General features: G+C 33.7%; 1 protein-coding gene across 1 annotated transcript in view; it reads left to right on the top strand.

The window, feature by feature from the left end:
• The first annotated feature begins 3969 nt into the window (after nt 1–3969).
• The window catches only part of LOC149422075 (uncharacterized), a 50117-nt gene continuing 30779 nt past the window's right edge, over nt 3970–23307 (top strand). The window contains exon 1 of the mRNA XM_089634673.1: nt 3970–4253. The gene's annotated coding sequence lies outside the window, so the exon portion shown is untranslated. The remainder of the gene's footprint in view (nt 4254–23307) is intronic.

The following is a 23307-nucleotide window of genomic DNA, read 5'->3' as shown; positions in this document are numbered from 1 at the left end:
CAAAAAATACTGTTTCAAATACTGAACATGGGGCCATGACGCTGTAATATTAAATGTTAGATAGCAGTTTCAATGTTTTTACGTTGGCAACATTAGTCCCGCGCAAATTTTTTTGTGGTTTTATAATCTGTAGTCGTGGTGTTTTTGGATTTACCATCATGTAATATGTTTGTTCTACATTGATGTCCATTATTAACCGTTTGGGTGCCAATCGTCGATTTTCGTCGATTCGTGTTTTAACGAAGATTGCCGATCGTCGATTTCCGTCGATTGCGTCAGTCGTGTTCTGATTCGCGCGTACGTCTCTGTACGTAAAATTCTCATTTTTTCGAAACGCCTGGACTTCGGGATCCTCCTCCGCGTGATTCTAAACCAATATTCTTTAATAAAACACGAAAAAAATCATCGAAATCCTTGAAAATTCAAAGAATTTATGGGGTTTTAAAAAATATATATAGTTTCATAAAAATAATGTTTTTTTGGTGGCATTTTACAAGCAACTGTATGAATTTTTTTGGCACTCAAACGGTTAAATAACAAAATTGTTTAAAAATTCTATAATTATTTTAATTGTTTAACCTGAGAAACCATTTTGCATTTTCAATGCATTTTGAAAATAGGTATTTTGCATTTGAAATGCTTTTCTAAAAACCATTTTGCATTTTCAAATGGAAAAATTTTGACCCATTTCCATTTTGCATTTCAAATGGTTTTTGCACATCTCTGCACTACACACAACTTACCCCAATGGGTTATTTTTACTATGAATTCCATTAAAATGAGTGGAAGATTTAAAGTTTATTTTTATGATTCTGATCACTGGACTAAAAGTGTGTTATTTTTATCTTATAATTATTGATTTTAAAAACCTCACTTTCCGAAACGGTTCCAACTGGCTACAACGTATTTATGACCGCCACTGGCTGGTTAAACGGCTGTCACTAACGTCGGCAGGCGTGACTTCAACGCCGAAGAATTAACGAATAAAAACGAACATGTCGTTTTGGCGGCAAATCAAAAATGGCACATTTTAATTCGTTATAGAAAATTTATTCGTCAAAATAAAAATACCTTCATTATCGTAATTCTTTTCGAGAGTAAAAAAAAGAAAATACTCTCTTGGGGTTACCATAGTAAAACTATCTATGGTCAAAAAGTAATAAATACTCAGTCCCAGTATAAAATACTTGTGAGTATTTTGGAACAAGGTATTTTGTAGATTTGTCACAAGTACAAAGTACCGCAGGAAAATACTCGGTACTTTTACTGGATACAATAAATACGGCTCTCCTCTAAAATACCTACAGTAGCAGTAAAGTAGCAGATGAGGAATAATGAAGTGGGCAGGTAGGCCCGAATAAACTATCTCAAGTTTAAATATGATTTTAAATTATAAAGTACCTTCCTAATTGCTTATTGTTGATTGTGTTATTGTTCGGAGTTCGATGTCCCTTTTTGCATAGCCTTTTGACGAATAAATTAGGGACTGGTGAGACTTATATGGGCCGAGACGCGGGAGTCATTGGTGCGACAGACTGTACTGCACTAGAGCTCCACAAAGTTATCAGTGCAGGCTACTAACACAGGAACGAGAGATGCCAGTTTTTGTCAAATTAGTAGGTATGATAGCCGAATTATGTTTTTCCGTTTACTTTTGTCAGTTATATCTGTCTAATTGTATTTGTTAAAATATTTTTGTCAAGTTATATTAGCCAAATTATATTTGTCAAATTATATTTATCAAATAATATTTGTCAAATTCTATTTGTCAAAATATATTTGTAATAATATATTTGTAAAAATTTATTTGTAAAAATATATTTGTCAAAATATATTTGTCAAAATATATTTGTCAAATAATATTCAACAAAATATATTTGTCAAAATATATTTGCACAAAGAGGCAAGTGTGCGTATTTTCACACTAGCCTCTTTATATTGCACAGATAAGTTGATGGGCCGAAGTCGCGAATCGTGACACTAAAAGAGATTGAGAAAAGTAGTAAAAAAAGGCTCTTCAGTGGATAATAGGTACCCACCTTTTGTGATTCCATTGTTCGTTTGTATTTTGCATTGGGAACCCAAATATCTTCAGTGGCGACGCCCCCGACTGCACAGTTAAGTGTGTTGGTATGAGCCAGCAGGTTCCAGGTACCAGGTACTAGGTGTGCAGGGAAGGCAAGGAGGTAATGTGCGGTGACTGGGGAATGTTTGGAGGCACCGATAACGTTAGGCGATCGCTCCAAACCTCGTCAGGACGTGTGGGGCAGACAGCCAGCTGTGGAAATGGACAGATCAAATAACCAAGTTTTGCAGAAACAAATAATATTTTTTAAGTTATGAAGAATTTAAATGACAAAATATTTTTACCATCGGTAATATAAACAACGGAGATGGGCCATTTTTACATTAAATCCATACCAATGTCATCTTTGGGGATGCTGTATGCCGAGTAGGGGGTCTTTTTGAGGAAAGGAAGAAGAAGATTTTCTGGTAGGAATCTGGGGGTCATTGTGACCTGAAGTGACGGAAGTATGAATCAAGATAGTCCGCCTGGAGGGGCTTCTCCAGACAGACGCACCCGCTGCAAAGACCTGGACACCCCTGTTAAGTCACCAAACGTATCGAATCACTTGGTTTGACCTATGGCTCAGGTGTTCGTTATCCAACAAATGGTTCTCGGGGCGGCGGTACCCATACCCATCTACCATGAATTAGTCCGATAGTTTGATAGTTCGTGCAGTTTGGTCATAGTCCGGCGACAGTTGAAACGCTTACATACCATAAAATTCAAAATTCAAAAAAACATTTATTGCTTAAAAATAAAAGTACAAAGGGTATAGCTTATAGGTTACATCCTATTTCTTCCAGCTAACCCAACAAATACACATTATATTACATAACCCAACAATTACATGTTAACAAATGTATGCAAATAAAAAATTTAAAAACAGAGGTATTTAATTTAACTAAGGTATTCATTTAAAGTGTAGTGAAATTTGTTTAAAAGAAATATTTTTAGTGATGATTTAAATTTGAGTATGTCTGTTATTTGTTTGATGCTTCGTGGAAGGTTGGTATATACTTAATACTTACTTTATTTAATTGGCCTCTCAGAAGCTGGGCGTACTGTACAGGGCCCGCAGATACTTTAATAATACACAACTGCTGACCCTGTACAAATCGCAAGTGCGCCCTACTGTCGAATTTGGCAGCCATCTCTGGTCCGGAGCCCCTAAATACCTGAAAAAAACCCTTGACTCTGTGCAAAAACGGGCGGTCCGTTTGATAGATTCCCCAATCTTAACAAACGGACTGCAATCTTTAGAGCACAGGCGTCAGGTAGGTATGCTGTCCTTGTTCTATCGGTATTACAATGGAAGATGCTCTGAGGAACTAGCGTCATTGATCCCTTCGGCACCGGTGCGTAGTCGGGATACACGCCAAACGCGCGCCCAACATTTGTACACAGTTGACACTTGTCACATGAGAACGGGTCGCTTCTACGATTCGTTCTTAAGTTCAACAGCTCGGCTGTGGAACGAGCTGCCGGCCTCTGTGTTTCCTCCCTCCTACAACATGGGACTCTTCACGACCCATGTTCACTCCTTCCTCTCCACAAAAAGACCCTCCACACAGCATCCCCAAAGATGACATAGGCCCTGAGGGAAATTATTTTCTTCAGGGCCTCCTATGTGGAGTTAATATAAAAAATATAAAAAAATATCTCCCTTTCTTCATATTATTTAAGGATATCCCTAGCATAGCCGGTAAAAATACGCCACATAATTAACAGCAATGTGAACTTGAAAAATTACAATTAGATTCACCTCCGGGCCCGAAATCAAAGAATTAATCGTTCAGCCACGAAGTGATTTCCAAAATCCCGTTTCCAGCACTGCTCGCAAGGACGAAATGAACGAGCCCGACGGTCCCCAAACATCTCGTTCGTCCGCAGTTAGTCGCCAGGAGTTCGTGCGGCCCGACACTCGTTCAATAATCGCTTCTTCATCGGAAAACAATTACTTCGATAGAAATTATACAATCAGCGGTCATTATCATTCTCCTCACGGGCGATCGTCGCTCAGTCGAATTATTGCTCGTCGCGTTCCAGTCGCATTCGGCCCACTGACATTGTTTTCAATTTTAAATAATCGCATTCGCGCGCGCGTTCTAGGACGAGGGACACTTTTCCCGTCAGAGAAAAGCGGCGCCGCGGCGTCAACAACGCAACCTTTCCCGCCAAAATTAAGGTAAATTACATCACATATTTACTAACCCTTAGGACGAGTTGTTTCACAGAACTTGAAATACTATGTTATTATTCTATTTCTCCATAAGTTGAGCTCCAAGAGCTCGTGTTTATGGGAGGAGTATTTACATTTAGTTCTAATGATTTTTTAAACAATAATCAAAAACTTTTGAAATAAATACAAACATAATATTAACATAGGTATACAAATTAGAAAATTGTGTTTTTAAAGATAATTAAAATAATACATCTTTTTACAGATTAAGTAAGCGTGAAGAAATTAAGGGTATAATATATCAAGAAAAATTTAGAAAAATAGTTTTTTTTAAAGACAATCAAATTAATATATATTTTACAGATTGAGTAAGTGTAAGAAAATTAGGGGCACAATATATCATTATCCAATTTGAAGGACTTAATTAACTTTTTGAATTGTTCATAATTCAAATACTATGAAACAACCCGTCCTTAGTTGTTATCGATGTAAAATAAGGCAATACAAGTTGACTTATTCATTTTCAAATTTAGATTTTTCATCTACAGAATCAAATGATATTTGTTGTTTGCTTTTACTCTAGGACGGGTTGTTTCTGAGAATTTGAACAATTCATCAAATTTCAACTTTCATTTTCAAGTTCTGTGAAAGATTTTTTCAAGTTATGTTTTTATTTCAGTTTTTTCAAGCAACTAGCCTATAATGATATAATAACAGAACTTAAATTGGACTTTCACAGAACCCAAAAATGAGCGTTGAAATTTGATGAATTGTTCAAATTTCAAAGTTAATTTTCAAGTTCTGTGAAAGATATTTTTAAGTTCTGTTTTTATTTCAGTTCTGTCAAGCAACTAGCCTATAATTATATAATAACAGAATTTGAATAGGACTTTCACAGAACCCGTAAATGAACGTTGAAATTTGATGAATTGTTCAAATTCTCCGAAACAACCCGTCCTAAGTGTTTGCATTAGTTACACTTTTAAAAACGACAAGCAAAAGTTAAACTGTATAAATATATAAATATCTTTTTTGTCTTCTATAGAATAAAAATCTACTAGAACAATTTCTAGATGATATGAAAATATCAAAGTTTGTTCTTATTAGTGTCAGGAGTGTTTAGAGAGTGGTTTCAATGGTATAAGAAGTCGGGGACGCCCGAGGAAGACTTAACGCTTTATTTCTGCACTGGAATCAGATACGCAGTCGAATACAATGTAGTTTTTTTTAATATTTACAAAATACCATATTATATTGTAAATATTAAACATACGGTAGTAATTTATAAGAAGGTAGGTTAGTTTGTCGCTTGTCTGAACTTGAAAAGGTTATTTTTATATTTGCTAATTTTTAAGTTGTTTTGTGTTTTTTTTTAATGATGCTAATGAGGGACGAACTTGTTATTGCACCTTATATTTTGATATTTGATTGCTTTATAACTTTGTATACACATATGAATAACATACCATAGCATTTTCAAATCTTTTTATCGGTTTTGTGACAAGTTCCTAAAACACCGTGAAAGAGCACGGAATGTATCTTGACTTGCCAAGATTTTTGAGAAAGAGACATATAGTTTCCACAGAATCAAAAAATATTACATATTTCAAATATGGAATAAAAATAATAATCTCGTAAAAGAGTATTACGAGTAGGTACCTACTCTTGGTCTTGAGGGACAAAATATCTGAAAAAAAAATCACTTGACTCGTGCATTCTTTAGATTTCTCTGTGATTGCAATCTTTAGAGGACAGTCGTTAAGTAGGTATGCTGTCATTGTTATACCGGTATTACAATGGAAGTTGCTCCTAGAAACTCACGTCATTGATCCCTTCTTTTTACTTCGCTAATGTTTTCCGCCATTGGACTGTTCACTGAGTTTTAATTATTTCGGCAATTTGTTGGTTTAACCTGTTTCATATTTTCATAATAGGTAATTTATTTTTGTGTACCTACATTGGGATTTTAGGAATTTGTGTTAGAGAAATATTCCTAAACTACGTCAGCCGGATACCTTTGTGGTTTGTTTTCTCCGTATTTTAACGTGAAATTTGAAATACATAATTTCGTTTCCAGCGTAAATAGTGCTTTTAGTGTAAATATCCTTAAGGATGTTGGACGAGGCGTTGCAAGCTAGGATATCTTGTTTATGAGACATAATGCATTTCTTGCAACATTAACACAGCAAATAACGAATAAGGCGAATCGTCAACGTTCTTTGTATTTCAATGGCCCAAATATTTATTTTGCGGTTTGCAGCTGTCACAGTGGAAGATACTCTCAGTATCGCCCTGGTGTAAGACCACTATTCAGAATTGAATCTTTTTTGGCCGGTGAACAAATCTAAATAGCCTGGTACTTCCCCACCTTCCTCTTCCTCATCTCCTTCCCCTCCCCACTACCTTCAGCATCGCAACATACCTCAATTTGAGATACCATAGTCTCACTGAGTCCAGACGGTTGGGAGCAGTTGGGACTCTTGTGCGGTTTCACATTAAAAAATAAATAATACACACTCTTAAGTTAGAGAAGATATTTACATTGTCAGTGATAAGAATAATCGAATATATTTTTTTTATTTTTTATTTATACGCCCATTGGGCTTTTACACACATAGTTCATAAAAAAATAATATTCTGAAGTTTGCAAGTTCACAAAAGTAATAGTAAAAATACATATAACCATATCCATTTGACATATTATAACAGCAAGTAAATAGTACAAAAATAAGAATATTCCTACTCCTAAGTTATCAGACTTAAATTAGTTAATAAGAAATGTAAAGTTTATATGTAAATGTTAGGTAGTGGCAGCAGTAATATATGTATGTATTTAAAAATAAATATATATCCTGAAAAAATGTTTACTATCCGGTTTCGTAAACATTTTGGAATGTTGGATATGAATTATTGTAATAATAGCTATTTCAGTTTATTTATTAATCAAATAATTTATTTTTCTCTCAGTTTATTGCTAAAATAATTTTTTAATTGAACAATTGAGGTGTATGTACAATCTTCTATATTGTATTTTGAATCTTTAATCGAAGCTCAATATCTCTCGATGGAATTGATATCGAGAGTGTTGCATCTCCGTGGTTTTCTCGCAAATTCTATAATTAAATAAAACTGGACTTGTGATGTGAAAGATTAACAATCAGCTCTGATGTTTTAATTACCAGGCGTTAGAGTAATCTGGACTTATTGAGATTTATTTATTATCCCCTCGGTCTATACAATACTCCAAAGCTAACGCCATCTATGGGTGAGCTCGTACACTGATATTAAGAAAAAAAAGAAAACGCTGTCTAATTTTCACGACGTCCGAACTCAATCGTTCAAGAGTTTTTGTTGGTTCATTTCATGCTTTATAGTCACGATCAAGTAGTTTTTCTTGACATTTCAGACAATAATTTTTGTTTATTGAAAACATATTATAACATGACATAATCACGAATCTATATCTCCACAATACATAATTTATCTGATGGTCGCTAATGCATTTTCAATAATGGCGGTGTTTTGTTTTCCTATCGAAAAGAAACAGGTCTTGAAATGTAATCAACATCGAGAATGTGCTATCGAATATAATACAAAACGCCGTCTTCTCCAAATGCCAAATGGACTTGTAATAATATATTTAGTTGGAACAAATATCTACGACGTTGGGGCGATGTATCGTGCAGACATTTGCAGTATTTGTCGACGGAATACTTTGGTATTTATTTGTCGTTGTGGTTAATGAGGTGATAATCCGTTTAGATAATAGATAATATAAGCAAGAAAGCTAGACCGTCAACCATTCTAACAATGTGTGACATCTGCATCGTTCACCCGTACTAATAATTTATAAATAATAAACCATGCATACCATCAATGGATACTAATGTATTTATAAACAATATCAACATAAAAAAATCTTGGTCTCTTTCATTTTTTCTCCCTTTTTTTAGTTCAGTTGTGCAATTTATATTCATTTTTTATATTTATTTATTTATTAATCTTAAGTTAGCTCACATCTTCGTGTGTGCTAATAGTTTTATAAACATATAAACATGTACATTGTTTGGCAAACATAATCTTTCTTTAAATATTTCAATAAAGTCACAAAAAAGAAACATTAATAATTAAGATAGACATATTTTCTTAATTCATTTTTGAACTTATTAATATTTTCTATCACAGCAATTTCCTTCGGGATTTTGTTATAGAGTTGAACGGCCTGGTACATAAGAGATTTTTGGGTGCTTGTTTTTTTTCTTGTTGGCAATCTAATTTGCTTAGAATTTCTCGTTCCGTGTCCGTGTATCTCGTTATTGTAATTTATTTTTCTTTTCAGTTCCTTAGACATCATCCCTATGTTAATTTTATGTATAAAAATAAGTACATTCAAATACACAGTTTGCTTCACCGTCAAAATATTCAGCTCCTTTAACATGTCTCTTATCCGTGTGTATATGTTGCGCTTAAGTATTATTCGCATTGCTTTATTTTGCAGTATTTGCATTTTTTTCATTTTTTCTTTATTGCAGAGAAAAAGAATACTTGAACAGTAATTAAAGTGTGGTGATATAATTGTATTGTATATTATCTGGCATGTTTCTTTATTTACTTTGTTTCTGATTCTACCAAGAAATGATATTTTTTTGCAATTTTTTTAATTGTATAGTCTGCATTTTTTGAGAAGTTCAATTTTGAGTCTATAATAACACCTAGATATTTGATTTCTTCTAATATGAATTGGCATCTTATTAAATATAGAAAAATCAAGATAAGTGAATGTTCGTTGCCCGTTCGTAGTATTTATTAGTGCCTAGTTTTTGGAAAGGACGTACCTTCATTTTCAATATATCTGTTGTTGTGTGTGAGTATAAATCAGTCTTGGATGTAAGTGACTTTGGTTTATATCCCCAGACTTGACTACAATATCCAAGGGTTCGTTCAACTCCCTTGGGTCCTTTAAGACTTTAAAGGGCAAGATGAACGTCAATAATTTTGCGAGCAATAGCTCGGATGGGGCGTAGATCATGCTAATTATTTTATCCTTACGTGTCCTTAACATATCCTTCAAAATGTAAATTAATGCACCTTTTTTAATTGACTTCAATTTAGGCAATCCTTCGGTCTTTTTATTTGCAGGAGCATTGCCTGCTCCGAAGATATTTTATTAAATCTCTAACATAGGTACCCTACAATTCAGATACAAAAAGTAGGTATTTCTTATTTGTTTCACTAACATAATAACTTGAAAGCCGACCAAATATGTTTTAAACTTCAATAAATTATTGTTCTTATCGCCTATATCGGGGCTAATCAGCACGATCGCTAAAAAAACATTTAATATATAATATTAAAATTGTTTTACGTTAGGACTCTTGAACAGTTTGAAAACAGGCCACAAGGACGCTTTGGGTACAATCAACCTAACCTAACCTAACCTAACCTAACCTAGATACTTATTGTCAGAGATGTCCGTTGAGTTAACCAATTTTCGCGCACGTGCCCCGTTAATCATTTTTCATAAACGCCTTGAACTAAGAATATACATCAGAACTTATAATATTTATATGTATAATAATTTATAATATTTATATATAAGATTTTTTAAATATTTATGTTGAGGGATCAGTAGGATTTATAGGCCTTGTTAGGAGTTCTACCGAGCCGAACCCTCTGATATGAAAATATCTGCAGTCGGTGAATTATTTTCCCATTTGATCTCTGGTGAGTTGACGTGTTGTTCTTGTATTGTTTTGTATTTATTTTGCTTATATAATGCACTTGCATAATTTTGATTGACAACATGATGATTTGTGGAAAAGTGTGTGGAAGGGTTTAGTTTTTCCTATGGGGAAGATTTAACCCGGACATTAAATCGGAAATTGTAAAAAAAATAAATTATAATATAAATGTTACATATTTTAGAAGAAGATAATACTACTAAATCTAAACGAAACATGAAACAGAATAAGACGCATAAACATAAAAAGGTAACGGTTTCAACTGGGAATCGAATCCAAGATCTCTGTCTTCAAAAAGATAGTAGCCAAAAATATAGAAAAAATTAATTGATGATTATATTGTTAATTCTGAATTTTAAATATGAGATCGACAAAAAATACGTAAAATAATTAGGTACTAATGGTCGAGTGGCTCTAGGAATCGTCACGGTAAGACAGATTCTGAGTTGGATTCCCAGTTGACACTGTTTATTTTATTTTTCTGTGTCTTGTTCTGTTTCATGTTTCATTTAGATTTATTAGTATTATCTTCTTCTTCAATGATATATTACATTGATGGGTACACGATTACCTTAAAAGAAGTTATTATTCCATTAAAATTATATTTTTGTTGGTTTGTGTTATAATATAATTTACAAACAACATTTTATCAGGCATGCAATTTATGTAACTAAAAATGCTAATTTCTGTTGTATTTGTAACTCCGATTCAGTGAACTCTAAAACTCGGATTAGCTTTGTATTTAAGTGTGATCATGTTTAAAATTAAAAATGTTTAGTAGGAGAATTCACACAAGTGATTAAGTACATACCTATCCATAAAATAATATATTTAACATAAAATTAAAAATTTAAACTGATTTGTCGAGAATTCAGGATTTACGTGATTTATCGCTGCCATTAAAATAAAATATTATATTTTCGTATACAGAGAATTAACAAGGTTTGTGCACTTAATAATTATTTTTTGTTTCTATAAAAATAATTGTTCAGTTTAATTGACAATGAATGGTTTTACTGGTATTACTTGTGTATGAAGTTTTGTTGTTTGAGAAGTGAAGTGTGGCCGGCCCTGACCAAACGGCGCACAGTGGGCTGAAAATCGCTTTTCATAGACATAGAGACTTGAATTTTCAAAGGTATTTTTTTGGCTAGAAATGGATTCTGCTGATCATTACTATGCTATAAAATTTCGTATGAAGCAATTGCGTGTACAAATGAAGGAGTCATCATTTTTTTAAGAAAAAATTGTATGGCACTGACATTAAAAATGAGGCTATCTCTGGAATCATAAGGTTGACCATTATATCCTTACACACAAATATACTACTATTTATTTGTATTTTTTTGACTTACTTCGTATTGTGGCGCAACATGCGATATTTTTTTTTTAATCCTTAAAGTTGAAAAAAAAACTATTTTATGTTGATGATTCATTTTAATGCTTAAATGCTTAACATATGAGTATGCTTTGTCTAGTTTACAGTATTTTATTTACACTGTAAGCCTACTCATATGTAAAGCATTTAAGCATTAAAATGAATCATCAACATTAAAAAGTGTCCACTGTCCAAGTGTCCGCCCACTGTGCGGCGTCCGGCGCGAGTAATTTTTGCGCCCTTGTCAAAACCAGTAGATGCCTGGATAGGTGATGTAATCTATCTATATAAAAACAAATTTAAATGTTCGTTTGTTCAAAATCTTAAATCTCCGAAATAACGTCAACCATATATTTTTAATACAGCGCCATCTGTTGGACGTAAAAGCAACACGCGCTATTGTTTCTCTATCTGCACAGAATGACTAACTATAACACAGCAATGCGTGGCGGAATACAGCTAGTCAATAATATTTAATTGATTTGTATTTTTGCGGAGCGCCGTTTTTTATGAAAAATAATTTCAACGGCAATGTGTCAGGACTATCGGGTGTTAGGTATTATCAATGCCTTGGCAATTCGGCGTTCGGAACGAGCTGATCCAATTGCGCCCGCTTAGAGCCGGCCCTGAGTGAACTTATTTACCTAATGTCTCTGACCAAACAAATATTTTCTGCATAAATAAAACGAATATTTGCTTCATTTCTAGCAACGGCTAGCTCCGTTTGTTTTTCACTATTGACGTTCTCGGTCATGTTCAAGTCTAATTTAAACATTTGATGGAAATTATTTTTCTCGGGCCTCTTATGTATAAATTATGGTTGCATTGTTGAAAACAAATACATACGATACAAATATTAAACATGGAGTCATAAAATAAACCCAAATTGTTGCAAACATTATCATATTTCCATTAAATTCTTCAGTCAAACGATGACAAATATATTTATTCAAAGAATATGTTTGTGAGCCCGAAGATATAAAATAGATCTCGTAAGACCGAGCAGCGTTTATGTACTTAAAAGTTGCGGCGAATACTACCTTCTACACCACGGGTGTGACTGAGATGACGAGATACGTTTACGAACGAATACTACCTTCTACATCACGGGTGTGACTGAGTTGACAAGATACTTTTACGAACGAATACGACCTTCTACGGTTGTCCGTCCGTGTTGGTACATTCGCTATCGCACTTCCTCTAATGGCGCTGAAACTTTTCGGGAAACAATCGAAATAATTTATTATTTATTATAAAAAATAATTCAGATGTATTTACGAATGAAATGTTATTTCTTGGCTTTTCTAGTGTTTGCCGTATAACCACTTTCTCATCACAAACACAGGAGCATTTTGCCACTTTCTATGCAATTTAGTTAGATATAGCACATGACTTCTCGCGGCGCGCGTCAAACGGAAAAAAATGAGTAAGTATTGCTAATTTATTAAGAAAATCCTTAAATTATTAGCTATCGGGTTAAAAACGGGATTGCAGGCCATTTACTGATAAACTTTTAGTAAGTTCCTAATATATCAGAACACGTGTTCACGTACCGGCATTGATTTGATAATATATAATGACGAATTGCGAAAATATTAAGATTTTTATGAACACGTGTTTTTTTTACACATTTTATCAGTTAAGTTTATCAGAAAACTCATCAATTCATTCGTTAAGGGCCTGCAATCCCCTTTTAAACCGGATTACTTATAATTTGAAGAGATTATAAGTAATCACTAAATACTCATTTGTCTCTTGCAGTTTAGTATTAAAGGCGACATAATACTCATTTTAATTATTTTTGATGAATTTTTTACCAAAATCTCAAATGCTTCTAGAGAGAAGTTATTTCTATTTAAGATAAATAACCATTAAAGTATCTTAAGTAAAACGTTTAAAAAAATTTATCTAACGTTTTTCAACTATAAAGTTAGCGGAAAGCATAATTTTTTTCCTAGACGATGAATTAGTAACTTTTCGAGGGATCCCTAAAGAAACATTTGAGCTTTTACTAATACTTTCATCAGAAATAATTAAAATAAGGCCTGCCAGGGCAAAGTCGACTGTAGGTCCGTCCATTAAGCCGGACCGCGCGCCGAATATTGTTTTACACGACTTCATCACTTATGTCGTTAAGATTCCCATTTTATTTATTATATAGATTTGCTAGGGAAAATACAATCGCAGATGATAAATCAGGGCTGCGCGTCGCATATTTTTGTGCATGGTTGCTCCGCTTACGTCATTACGATTCTGGCTTTATTCTAAATCGAAATTACGACAAATCTGTCGCTTTCCACTTTTGAAATCTCTACAACATGTCAATAGTTCTTAATGACATTGCATACTATGTAATTTTTGTTGGATATACGTTGTTACGATAAATGTATGGCACCACTGCACTTATCGCCTGTATGTTTCAATATACAAATAACTCATCCCTCCTTGCCAGACCTGCGGAATTCCAAAATAAAGCGTTAATATTTATAAATTGCTCGGTCCTACGCGAATAATCTGGTTTTTAGAATTGATTTATTTTCCCGAAATGTTCGCAATATTTAGTTTGAATTTATTTGACCCCAAACCTGTTATTGGCAGAGAGACCGCCGAAAAATGTTCGTTGTAACGTTTTTCCAAAAGGACAGAACTAATTTGATCATTAATTCGATATGAACAACTTAACATTTAAGATCCACGAATTTGAAGAGCAATCCAATATAAAACCTGTCTGACAATAACATATAACGATATGGTATATGTAGGTATGATTGTTTATTAATATTAACTCTTTGCAAACCGAGAACAAGTTTAAACATTTACTTTGCACGATAGTCTCATAGAAAAAGCATGCAAATAAAACACGTTTTTACAGAATAAAAGTTTTCATCCGTGCACCAATTTCTTTACTTATTTATTAACTTGCATAACTTGGGCTTTTAAGATTATAAATTAATTTTAAAACAGCATTATAACATATATGAAAAAATAATAATAAAGCACAACATATATTATACTTGTGAAGTTATTAGCACACTTACTTTAAAGAACCATTGAAATTTATACACGAGTAATAAAACAATACACTGTGAATACTTGCATACTTACATATGCAGAAATTATAATTTCTCGTTATTTAAGTGGTAAACTAATTTAGTTTTAATGGTGTCAAAATTTAAATTGAAAATATCAGTGACATCTATTAGTTACGCCGAGTCTATGTATTTTCTCTTTAACAGAATTGAACATGAAGGTCAGTTATTGTTGTGAAATAATATATTACATCTAGCATGTTTCGAAGGTTAATGTAACAAAAGCAAATTTATAGCATCAGGGTAGTCAAATCTTGAATTAACAATTTTATACAATAAAAGGAGATATTATTGACCGGTTTGGGTCCCATCCAGGCATTGCGTATTCAAGTCCTCCACCATGACATATTCCGCCTACTGTGGTGATAGTAGGAGATTTTCAAATATTGTCAGGTTATTCGTAATCCGGGAATGTTTTCAGATAACTTCGATAAATAAAGTTTTGTTCTTAAATGAACATAATTGATTTCACTTATAGAAATACCAATTTTTAAATTTAAAAATATTTTTTCGATTTGTAAGCAATGAGCATAAATTATATTCTACCTGACTTCTAACCTAAGATGTGTATAAGAAATATGGGTTTTAGGTTACTCTTTTTACCAATGTAAATATATAAGTTTTTGTTATTTACGAATATGTAAATTGTTTTTCTTACCGTGTAAAATAACTGTAATAACAATTAATCATTTTTGTGTAATATTTATTTTATTTATTGAGTACATTTGGTACGAGAAAATTATACGTAAGCAGATTTGAGCAAAATAATGCAAACATGATTATAAGCAAAATGAATATATAATAAAGTAAATATAATCATTATGGCCCAGTCTTTACTTTGCATCTTTTCTTACGTTACAATTTTTAAACTCAATTGACAAGCCTGTGTTAATTTGTTATTAGCAACCAATGCCTGTCCTTACCAGAGATGTGCTTTATTTCAAATAAATCCATTTCAAATGGAAATGCAAAATGCAAAATGGGTATTTTCCATTTTGCATTTTAAATGCTTTTCTAAAAACCATTTTGCATTTTAAATGCTTTTCTCAATGCATTTTCCATTTTAAATGCTTTTTTGCAACATTCTTCCTATTATCTCCACTCATCTTTTTTTCATAAGCCCCAAATATCAGTCGGTCCTCAACCTCGCTACAAGAGATAATTTACATTTGTCAAGTTGCTTCCTGGTAGGAGCCCTGGAAATTGAGTGATACCCTTACAACAAAATACTGATTCAAATACTGAACATGGGGTCATGACGCTGTAATATTAAATGTTAGATAGCAGTTTCTATGTTTTTACGTTGGCAACATTAGTCCCGCGCAAATTTTTTGTGGCTTCATAATCCGTAGTCGTGGTGTTTTTGGATTTACCATCATGTAAATTGTTTGTTCTACATTAATGTCCATTATTAAATGACAAAATTGTTTAAAAATTCTATAATTATTTTGATTGTTTGACCTGAGAAACCATTTTGCATTTTGAAAATATGTATTTTGCATTTGGCATTTGAAATGCTTTTCTAAAAACCATTTTGCATTTTCAAATGGAAAATTTTTGACCCATTTCCATTTTGCATTTAAAATGGTTTTGGGTACCCATTTTGCACATCTCTGGTCCTTACAAACTGCTTGTATGCAGCCTCTTCTGTCTGAGTAATGGCAACTATTGACAGATCGCATGGTCTTTTCTATCATATATTTCTATCTATATTATATTTTATATAATACCTACCATATCGATTGCTTAATATTTTTATTTATTATGGAAACTTCGGCTCATTTGATGTTAACTTTGTTATAGGTACAATAATAAAGCGAAATGATTGACCATTCATTGACAGTAAAACAAAACAGAACAAAATAACATTTACATTTTTGTTTATATACGAGTAGATAGATTAAATTCAATGACCTCTAGAAGTCTTTTTTCTTTCATTAAAATTATTATTCTATTATGAATATATCTTCTTTGTAATATTTATCTTTAAAATGAGTTTTAAGTTCTCACTCGCGTTTGAAAAATCTACAAGAACTCAGGTTAGTAAATAGATATAAAATAAAAAAAAAAAATTATTTATAATACGCGGGGTCGCTCCTTGAAGTGTTAAGTATAAATTTCACGGTCTCAGTGTCATTGACCTCATATTGTGATTGTGGCGTAGATTCCTCTCAGACATCAGAAGACGATAAGCAATGTCACATAATGACACACCCATACGTGGATATGTAGCACTACTATCATATATTTCGTACCTGTACTCGGTACAACTATACATGTCACACTGCTATATATAATTTGATTTTTTGATGTTGGCCTTGCTGACCTTGTCGAAGCGGCCATGCTAATTAGTTATCCAATTAAAAAATAAATATTATATACTTGCCATTAGGTGCAATCATCGGTGTTATATGATCACGTCTCGTACATCAGTAATTTACGTAGGAATTTAGGCACACAATATGTAGTTTTATTATTATAAAATATAGATTTCAGAGTGAATCTCTTTTATTGTATATTATTATGAAAACCGCATAATGCCCGAGCGACACGAGGTTAGTACTTCAAGACACAATGAAGGCGTCCTATCCTGGCAAGATCGTGGCTTATTATCCTTGCTTGGCAAAAAAAATTAAGCCTATCATTGCAGTGACTAGGGTAACCACACGTCCGTCCGTAGGGAAAAATGAACATTTTATGTAGAAAATATACAAGACTGAACCAGTTGCTTCAGAGACATTTTGTCAAGTTGTCATTAAGGCGATGCAATACGTCGTGTAATATTTTGAATTGAGCCGCTATCAATAACAACCCTTACGTAGATGGCGATAAGGTTTAAATTACCGCTTAACACCATCCGCCTGTTTTGAAATCTAAATTTATGCAAGAAAAAAACATGGCCAAAAAGTGCCTTTTATTTTATTTTGCGGATTTAATATTTTTTTCCGATCATTTTATAAATAACTTGATTTGCCACATTATTTAATCAAATCGTAACCGAAAATGGGTTCGTAAGTAGGAGATTTTGAACTTTAAAGCAGTTTTCATAGGCCTATACATTATTTTTTTCTGGGCTTATAGAAAGACTTATATTAAAAATACTAGATTATTTCAAAGGTCAAGATGTATTCTACTCGCAGTATTTAATTAAAGCATCTGAAACATTTCTAGGCGACCAAATTTTCAAACCAAAAACACATGATTTTGCATTACTACGTATGGCATCGCCTTAATTGTCGTTCATTGTCCGGTTGTCAATTTTGTTGTAGTGATGAATTAAGCATAACTTGTCTTCATACTAAAGTCCACAGAAAGTCTTCATAAAAATAACCGCTTTAAATTCTCGTCTTTGGGGATGCTGTGTGATAGGTCTTTTTGAGGAAAGAAAGGAGAGGAAGTTCGGGGAAGGAAAAAATGATGAGGGTTGGGTGGAAATCTAGGGATCCAGGGTTCATTGTGTTCAGGAGTGATGGACATCTGAATATATCCGTCCTACTACGGCGCAAGGCGATGGGTCGAGAGACCAGTCGGAGAGGTCAAAGGGTCTCCCCAAATCAGCCTATCTGGTTTGGAGATAGATTATTCGTCCGTCAGTTACTCCTGGACACACTGATCCCTAGATTCCTACCCACCCCTAGTATCTTTTCCTTCACAGTACTTCCTCTCCTTTCTCAAATAGACCCACCAAACAGCATCCCGGCTTGAAATACTAGCACTGTTTGGATCTAGTGTTGTGAGACTGTGAAGTGGGGAAGGAGAGGATATGGCAAAGAGATTGGACAGATCTATTTGATATTTAGATCTGGTCCGAAACACGGCTAAAGCCCATTCAAACGGCGTTTTGAAACTGAATGATTGTCTTTCATCGGGACGATATTGAGAATTCTACAATCGAGAATGAAAGACAGTAGGTGGGCGAATAAACAAGACAGGCTGTGTCTTTAGTACTTGTTTAGGTAGATACGCAAATATGCGCCCAACTGTCTATGTGACGCGTTCAAAGTTCACCAGAACCGTTTTATTAGGAAATAGTCTGAATTATTATCTAATAATGAAAAGGCTTGAAGTTTGGCACATCATAATAGTGGTATAAGCGGAAACCTTATGAATCAATTTCACATAAAAAATAAAAATAAAATCGATCTGAGGATTTATTTTTTAAAATTTTTTCGGCTGTAATCGACTGCAAATGTGATGTTGAATAACCAGTTTCCCGCTTATACTACGAGTTCCCAGACACCGTGTATGACAAATAATTGTAATAAAATCATAACATCGACTATTTAGTACGTATTTTTTGCAAGAGTTGAAGGCGTTAGATTGTTACTTGAACGATAGCGACATGCAACCAATATTATTATTATACAGGGTTTTCCAATAAGAGGTGTTGTTTTTATATTCAAAGAAAAATGCCATTTTTTAATATAAATGATCAAATGTTTATTTCATTATAAAGAAAAAGGTATGCCGTTAATAGTAAAAAATAACATCAGTCAAATGACCACCACGACCACGCCTACAGGACCATATCCTTTAATGAAATTTTCCATAACCAAATCGCAAAGTGGCTGCCTTATGTCCTCTATAGCCTCACGAATTCCATCTTTGAGGTCTTGAATCGACGCTGGGCTGTTAAGTGTAGACCTTCTCTTTCACGTGGACCCAAAGGAAGAAGTAGCAAGGTGTTAAATCACAACACCTCGGTGGCCAATTGTGATCACCTCTTCGAGAGATAACACGGTCCTTAAACTTTTCCCGTAAAAGATCAATGGTTTCGTTGCTTGTGTGGCACGTAGCGCCGTCTTGTTGAAAGTAAACGTTGTCCAGATCAATACCATCCAATTCCGGCCTTAAAAAATCATTTTATGGCCGGAATTAAATACACATAACACCTCTTATTGGAAAACCCTATATTATATGATGTTTATTTAATACGTATCATTCCTCGAAGTATTAATAATGAAACATAATACCAATGTTTATATAAACTGCTGTCTGTGGTTTCAAGCCAATGACTTCACCAAGATTTCACCGTTTATCCCATATTTTTAGATTCTATAAATTCGTCACATTACGAAAAGCGATCGCTCAAAACGTTTTTGCAAACTTGCCATAGTAGGTATGCCAAAAATCGCTCGAGTAGATACTAATACCAATAAATTAACTGGCTAATGGATCCATTTAAATTCCCTTTAGTAGATTATGGTTCGCTCAAAATTGGCTCGTGTGTTACTTTTATTTTCCTGTCCCAAAATTGAATTTATTCCATAAGGGACAGACGAGCTTGGGTCCTTAACACGCCCTTTAATTTTTAATACAATTTAACACTGGGATGCAAAAGATGACGAATATTGAATATAAATAATGCCTTGAATTTTTAGCCTTCAAGTTTTTGCAGGTAGTAACTTCGGTAACTCTAGCAACACCTATTTAACAAATGCCCAAAGCTAAACGAAGATGGCCGCCGATTTGATCAAACATAATTTCATGATTGTTATAACCTATTACCTAAGTTTGGGTGTCTGTGGGTACTAACTATGTATTTAAGTAAACTGAATTTCTTGCAATTCTGTGGATCTATACCCATAGCATTGCAAGAATATATCTATACACGTATATATACATATAATTGATCTTGGTTTAATGCGTTCAGTCACGACGTGAAATAATTATGTGCTAGGTGCTGTTTTTTTATCAAAAAAGCTACAAAATTTAATTTAAATATAAATAATATGTAGCTATCGCTTCATTTCGAAAACATCACGATTGAAGAACGGGCAGAACCTGGCATTGATTAAAAAAATGTGTTTTTTGATTAGGTCAATAGCTATTTCTCGCGCCAATTCCATGATGACGTTTCAACTCTTTTTGTATAAAAAACTTTGGGGCCCAAATATTTACAATTTGCTGAAAAGTTGGGAAAAACTTGTAGACTATCGCACTTTAGATAATAGTAACAATATCACCTCATCTATATTATATATACAAGGTGGGGCAAAAGTAATGTAATGTGAATGTGCCACAATTGTGCCATTGTGCTTTGACGTTTATTTTGTAGTCAGGTAGAAAATTAGTGGAAAGCAAGCAATTGAGCGATACACATCTGAAGAACGCGGAATTATTGTTACTGATTATTTGACCAATTTCCGGTCTGTTGTTTTTAATGCAAGTGTGGCAAAAGTAATGTCATAAATTGAATTGGCTGTCATTTTGTTAGAAATTAAAAAAATTGGGCTCTTTTTTCGCGGAAAATTATTTCTAAGTATTTGAAGGTTTGCACGATACGCTCAGCCAAACGCTTAATTGTTCGCGCACCTGGTGCAGGACGATGAGGAAAAAGACTACGAAATTCACGCAATAACTCCCCGTTCTTATGAAAAAAAATTATGTTCGCATTAAAATTTTTAATTAATAAAAATAATATGTTTATTTATAATAATACATATATCACTTTTAAAGTGCAGTTTTTAGTTTCGGGATACGATCAAAAATATTACATTTATTTTGATTTTATTACAAAGCGGAAATATTGAGACCCTCTGTCTAAATATGGCAGAGGCTTAAGGATTAAATTTTCAAAATTGGAACTACTTATCATCAGAGAAGCGATAAAGTAAAAACCAACAATATTTTATGAATTATTAATCAATAAATGCTTGACAACAATGCGCGTGTCTTCACTGAACTAGGTCCAGTGAACATACTTTAGAGGGTCGTTCGTATACATATTCTTTGAATGGCTTTCCTTTAGCAGTGCTACACTTGTTTGATTATTATGAATATAACGTGTCTTGTATTTGTATAATGTCATTGGATAGCTGGGGTCTAGCACAATTTAATCGATAACTTTACAATGTCAGTTCGATAGGCGTAGCTACAGATGATTTTTTCCCGAGCACGGTCACGCTGTTGATACTCAGACCGATATTGATAACGCAATAAATCAGATTTCCATATACGCTGGCAAAACTGGACCATCATTCCTAAACGTCAGACGGCTACGTAAAAGTACCCATTGATTAATAAGCCAGTTATTTTGCATAACGAACGACATTATCCAAAATGTTCCGGATTTTGTCTACCGATTGTCGATATCGTATTATGACTGTGCTCGCAAATATCGCTAACTGACTATAGATGACAGATTTAGTCAATATCATATATTGATAAGACTGTATCGATCGTCCGTGCTGGACCTCCTGGTGTCGTAATTTTTTTAACATTCAAAAGGTAAATTTATCCTGAATCAAATATTTTTTAATAAATAGTCTCAGCTTCACAAATTCTACAATTGTTCTGCTCTAAACGACAATAAAACTTGATGACGTCAACTGATTTTGGTAGACATTTGAATTGTATCTCTTGGTTCATAAAGCGCCAATTCGGGCCTGTCTGGAACTGAAACACCAGTAAGGTAAAGCAGCCCAAGATATATACGAGCTTTTCATAATACATAGGTACCTACTAAGACACTTAATCTCGCACACAATACTAAATCATTGGATGAATGGGGAGCGTGTTACGAGACGTCACCGAGCGTAGGCAGATTTAAAATACGTGGCCGAGCTTCCAGCTTTTTGTTTTTGTTACGGTTTCAGGAGCTTATTCTGACAATCATAATAAAGATTTATTTTATTCGGCAAAACGTCTGGTTTATTTATGAGGTGTTCAGCGTTATTGTACCCACTTTACATGATCCAACGTTTCGGAGAGCCTCTCAGAGTTCATGCAGAAGCGTCTAACATTTTACCCCTGGATACCAAAACAGCAAAACCGCCATATTGATCATATCTATGAAGATACATTACTTGCTCTTTCCATGGCTCTCCGTGTAATTATAACTTTTGCCACACCTTTCTTTGAGAGTCTATACGTGAGTCCTCGTTGTTTTCACTACCTACTTAATTTAATGTGTACGTTTTCGGAGGTTTTAAGAAATCTTCTGATTTCTGAGAATTTTGCTAAATGCTGCCACCCATACTAACTGAAATTATTAAGATATAAGTGTATTGTGGGCGTGTCCTTGTCCCGATATAAGCTCGATTTTTCAGTAGGTCCTTCTGGTGAAGTTGATAAAAAGTTTTCAAATATGTATCGATTTTCTTTTTTGAGCAGAATCAATTTCACTGTTATGAGTTGAAAGTCATCCGTTTTTTCATTGAAATCAGTACAAATTACACTTCTAGGAAATATTATTTGTTCAGTGCTATAACCATTATTTCCTCCAAGCAGACATCCATGTCAAAAGTCATTACCTGTGTAATGTTGACTACCAAATAAACATTTATATGCTGGTCTGCAGTGCGGGTACATTTGAGTTCTCGCGCATTTATTTGTCATCGGAAATCTTTTCAGATTATGTAAATGTCGTTTTGTTTATGTCAATAAGTGAATCAACCCGACAGTCAGTCAGAACAGATTTAAAAAACGGGAGTGACAATCCAAACAGCGGAGTGTTTGTCGATCTGTCGGATTCTTTTCTAATGACACCAAAACATTTTTCTTGGTCTGCTTTGTCCTGTTCAGGTCGATGGCTTATGTTGTCCTTTGGCGCTAATCACGGTGACTTGTAATAAATTCATGAATACTTGTTCAGATTTCTGAGCAATATGTCATCTTTACTGTCGGTGTCGGTGGTGAACCTTTTCAAAGTCTCTTGTCTTGACGTTTCGGCACGGCCCACCTCATTTTAAATTCCATTCTGACTTCAATATTCACGTCACTTAATCGCAAGATGTGTTGTTTTACGAGATATCAGTAAAAACAGTAAAAAAGATCCATCAAAACAAGAAAATTACCTGCAAATGTTATTAGCTGTTATTTCAGGAAAGACAACATTATATAATTAAACG

Source organism: Hesperophylax consimilis, chromosome 8 (genome assembly GCF_061612785.1).
Source record: "Hesperophylax consimilis isolate HC1 chromosome 8, BYU_Hcon_1.0, whole genome shotgun sequence".
In the NCBI taxonomy this organism is placed as follows: domain Eukaryota; kingdom Metazoa; phylum Arthropoda; class Insecta; order Trichoptera; family Limnephilidae; genus Hesperophylax; species Hesperophylax consimilis.
The sequence above is the reverse complement of the archived record's forward strand: the minus strand, read 5'-3'. Positions and strand labels throughout refer to the sequence as shown.